This window comes from Oncorhynchus gorbuscha, linkage group LG12, assembly GCF_021184085.1.
Source record: "Oncorhynchus gorbuscha isolate QuinsamMale2020 ecotype Even-year linkage group LG12, OgorEven_v1.0, whole genome shotgun sequence".
Taxonomy (NCBI): Eukaryota; Metazoa; Chordata; class Actinopteri; order Salmoniformes; family Salmonidae; genus Oncorhynchus; species Oncorhynchus gorbuscha.
In genome coordinates this window covers 61790448-61795447 of record NC_060184.1, presented here as the reverse complement: position 1 = coordinate 61795447, position 5000 = coordinate 61790448, and the positions used below count along the sequence as shown (strand labels likewise).

The 5000-nt window shown below is 43.9% G+C and overlaps 1 protein-coding gene across 1 annotated transcript in view; it reads left to right on the top strand.

The window, feature by feature from the left end:
* LOC123990398 (guanine nucleotide exchange factor VAV3) overlaps window positions 1–1437 on the top strand; it is a 148885-nt gene extending 147448 nt beyond the window's left edge. The window contains exon 26 of the mRNA XM_046290955.1: window positions 1–1437. This exon is cut by the window's left edge and continues 251 nt beyond it. The gene's annotated coding sequence lies outside the window, so the exon portion shown is untranslated.
* The last annotated feature ends 3563 nt before the right edge of the window (window positions 1438–5000 follow it).

Here is a 5000-nt window from a genome sequence, read left to right as displayed (position 1 = left end):
AACAGTCTAGTGACTGGTTCTCTTTGCAACAGTCTAGTTACTGGTTCTCTCCGCAACAGACTAATGACTGGTTCTCTCTTCAACAGTCTTGTGACTGAATCTCTCTGCAACAGACTAATGACTGGTTCTCTCTGCAACAGACTAATGACTGGTTCTCTCTGCAACAGACTAATGACTGGTTCTCTCTGCAACAGACTAATGACTGGTTCTCTCTGCAACAGACTAATGACTGGTTCTCTCTGCAACAGACTAGTGACAGGTTCTCTCTGCTCTGCTCCACCACTTCAACAGCTTTGTTGTCAGCAGGGGAAGGACCTTTGCCAGAACCCAGCTTTCTCCTTCCGTCCCTCTCTTCTTCTCTCCCTCTGTCAATACTGCTACCGCAAGTTGTCGCTGAAATATTTAAATGCTGCCCATCCATCCATCCATTTATCCATCCGTCCACACCACCCAGAATATAGCTAAGACTGTCTAAGGATTTGGAAAAGTGAAAGAGAAAAGAGAGGGAGAGAGAAGAGACACACACACACAGGGTGGCAGGTAGCCTTGTGGTTTGAGCACTGAAAGGTTGCTAGTTCGAGTCCCCAAACCGACAAGGAAAAAAATCTGTCAATGTGACATTGAGCAAGCTACTTAACCCTAATGCTGTCATGAAACGCCTCCCACACCCATCCTCCCAGATTACAACCTCTGCCACTGAACATGACACACGCACAGGTTGACGTTTATTGGGATGAATCTGGTCCTGGAGGCAGAGCTGAGCGGGTTTCGTTAGCTGGTCCAGCCACAAAGTCAAAATTGTTTATATCGTTAAAAATATTAGCTTTTTGGTCTTAATTTAGGGTTAGGCACAAGGTTAGCAGTGGGATTAAGGTTAGGGTTAAAATGAGGGATTAGAGATTTTATGAATTTGTGGCTGTGGCAGCTAGTGACCACTTTACAGAGCTGCCTCTAGTACATGAGTCATCCCAGTAAATACCAACCTGCCACACACACAAAAGATGAGAGAGAGGGATGTTGGGGGATATCATCGCCACCCCGCCCCTCATGTTCTCATCTCTCCAGCTGTACAGCAGGCTGGGTTAGGGGCTGTCGCTGTGGGTTGATCTGATAGGGACCTGGCTGGTTTGTCAGGGAACAAGCTAGTGATGTGATGCTACCCAACGACAGACGTAAGAGGCCCCCGCTGTCTCTTATCTCTCTTCTCTCTCCACTCTTTCTCTTCCTTCTGACAGAAAACAAAAGGGAATACTCTGATTGGCCTGTAAACACGGTCTCCTGTTACCTCTACTGATGGGGCCTCCAGCCCTCTGTCTTCTGTATCTTTCTTTCTTCCTCTCTCTTTCTCCCTTTCTCTTTCTCCCTCTCTCTTTCTCCCTCTCTCTTGGTCTCTCTCTCTCTTTGTCTCTCTCTCTTTCTCTCTCTCTTTGTCTCTCTTTCTCCCTCTCTCTTTCTCCCTCTCTCTTGGTCTCTCTCTCTCTTTGTCTCTCTCTCTTTCTCCCTTTCTCTTTCTCCCTCTCTCTTTCTCCCTCTCTCTTGGTCTCTCTCTCTCTTTGTCTCTCTCTCTTTCTCTCTCTCTCTTTGTCTCTCTTTCTCCCTCTCTCTTTCTCCCTCTCTCTTGGTCTCTCTCTCTCTTTGTCTCTCTCTCTTTCTCTCTCTCTCTTTGTCTCTCTTTCTCCCTCTCTCTTTCTCCCTCTCTCTTGGTCTCTCTCTCTCTTTGTCTCTCTCTCTTTGTCTCTCTTTCTCCCTCTCTCTTTCTCCCTTTCTCTTTCTCTTCTTTTAACCCCCCCTTTCCCCCCCTTTCTTCTTCTCCTTTTCTTTCTCCACTCTCCCCTCCCCTCTCCCCAGAAGGGGGTTTCCAGTAGACGTTCCAGGCAGTGCCTTTCTTCCTTCATAATCCTCTAATGTGAGGGATTTAGCAACATTTGAGGGAATAATGACTTCACTCAGAAACACACTCAGGCAGGCGGATCAGGCCGTATAATAATGTAAAAGTCACCACAGACAATGCAGTGTAATAGTCAGTAGTCTGAACCCTCTGACTTTGATTGACAGGTTTATGCTATGCCACAGTGTGTTAATTTCTGTTCTGCGAGGTGATAGTTCAGGTGGTGGTGTCTGGGAGGAGGGCTGCAGGACAAAGACACACGCGGGCACGAACACACACACCGCACAGCCATAACTGTCTTCAGTTCACCCATTCGATACCCATACATACTCCATAGTATAATATTGAATGATCATACAATACATACGTGATGTATATATTATTATAACGATTATATTGTGCTACAAAACATATGCAATCATCAGGGTTATAACTATAAAGGGAGGTATTCAATGCCTCAGCAATGTCCCTGTCTTCTGGGTCGTATTCACTAGGCACCAAATGGGAGCAAGCAGACTTAAACAGAAAGGGACTACCTGAACAATAATCAACGCTCATATTCGTTTTCAATTGTTTTGCTACGGTGTGCACTAATGAATACAACCCTGCTGTCTTCCTGTGGTTCTTTTGTGTGTTGATGCTGGCCATTGAGGCACAAAATGTATTATGATGTGAATCTGGTCCTCAGAATGCTGGGAAAGGTAGTGTTTTACAATACTGTATGTCGCAAGGGAAAGTAGTGTTTGAACTGTAGTAAGGAATCAGTGGAGTGAAAGACTGTCCTCTCCTGTGACTCTCCTGTGACTCTCCTGTGACTCTCCTGTGACTCTCCTGTGACTCTCCTGTGACTCTCCTGTGACTCTCCTGTGACTCTCCTGTGCTTATTTGAACTGTTTCCCACCACAATGGCATTATGCTTTTTTGAAGTGAAGGCAGCTCAAATTCCAGCTGAACTATTGGTTTTATTTGTTTTAATGTGCAAGCCATCTGGATAATGTCTTGATATGATGAAATGTGTATAAGAGATGTATTTTTTATTTTTGAATTGTTTTGATGGAATGTGATAGTGTTTGTACAGGTTCCATTGTGAAGTGTCCCCATCCACCCCTACTCTGTTTTCTAACTGCAGTGCATGTTAGCTACCACCAGATGGCAGCAGCATAAGCACATCTTTCCCCTCACCTCTTTCTCTGCACGTCTCTCCTCCAGCTTCAACCATGCTTTTACTTATGGTCTCTTCCTATGACAGTGTGGACTGGGGGTTGTTTGAATTCATTATGAGATGATTTGGGAGTTGCCTTTAAAATGATAGCCCCACCATAGACATAACAGAGAGAACATTTCCGGTTGCAACCAGGCTTTTGAAGCATGGGATCAAGTAATCTACTAACTCAGAAAGATACGAACAGCCTTTCTAAGCATGGGATCTAGTAATCTACTAACACAGAGAGATACGAACAGCCTTTCTAAGCATGGGATCTAGTAATCTACTAACACAGAGAGATACGAACAGCCTTTCTAAGCATGGGATCTAGTAATCTACTAACACAGAGAGATACGAACAGCCTTTCTAAGCATGGGATCTAGTAATCTACTAACACAGAGAGATACGAACAGCCTTTCTAAGCATGGGATCTAGTAATCTACTAACACAGAGAGATACGAACAGCCTTTCTAAGCATGGGATCTAGTAATCTACTAACACAGAGAGATACGAACAGCCTTTCTAAGCATGGGATCTAGTAATCTACTAACACAGAGAGATATGAACAGCCTTTCTTAACATGGGATCTGGTAATCTACTCCCCCACCTTTTCCACGAGAGGTGAACTCCGGCGGTAAGGGGTTTACACTAGCAGGGCTTCTTCCTTCCCTGTGTGTGTCTTTATCCTCTACCCAGAGAGAACAGAATAAAGCCTCAGGGGTATCAATGATCTGATCTCTATACTATCTTTCCTCACCTAGCACACCCACTACATCCAACAATCTGTTCATTTCTCTCTCTCTCCCTCTTACTATGCCCTTCCTCCATCTTGCCCTCTATATCTAACTCTCTTTCTCTGTTTCTCTCTCTCTCTCTCCCTCTTACTATGCCCTTCCTCCATCTTGCCCTCTATATCTAACTCTCTCTCTCTGTTTCTCTGTTTCTCTGTTTCTCTCTCTCTCTCTCTCTGTTTCTCTGTATTCTCTCCCTGTCCCTGTTTCGGTGAAGTGGTTGAAACCCAGCACTGTATCTTCATACCTGGATAGGATATACACTATATACTCTGTTATATTGTAAAATAGAGAGGAGATGTTTCAGGTGTTTCAGTCTACTCCACCAGACGGCCACATACAGACTTATTTGAAGTCTTTTGTAGCTGAAACAACCATCATCTCACCGGTAGTCATGGACAAGCCGTTAAAGCCTTTGCTTACCGATAAGAAGCCATAGTTATATTGATCGACAACAGAGCGGTCTGCTGTCTGCACTGTGTCTCTCCGCTGTGTCACTCTGTATAGTGCATTGTTCACCTTGTTAGAACATCATTTATGAAGCCAAATATGTCTACTGTACCTATATTTGACATTCTGGAGTCTAAACACCATGGCAACCTGCCACTGTGGCCTAACTAACCTATAGCCGTGCAATCTGAGTTCAGAGTGGAACACAACCACATAGTATTGTATCATACTGTAAATATGTAAATATCACACAATAAACACAAATGTATATGGCTTCTTTTTAATATCATTGCAGTGTCTGTTTATTCATTTTTTCCCTTCTCTCTGCTAGCTGCTTAAATTATTCTTGTTTCTGAATTAGCTTGAGCCTAAGTAGGATTCATTAAGTGGTTGTTGTTGTGTTGCCTCTGCCTGCACAGCCAAGACCAAAGGAAACACTGTTGTTTTTTAAAGAGAGTTTATTTGCACGTAGATTTTAATTAAAACCACCGGAGCGCCTGCTCCAGAGTTCTAATTGGCTAATTGGTGCGCATCTAATGAGGTAAACGGGTAAACGAAGGAATGCTCTGCATGCTGTTAGCATGAGACACAAACTAGCCCAATGAGAGAAGGAAGCCACAACAGATAAGAGAATAAAACGAACAAACAGATGTTTATTATATGAAGA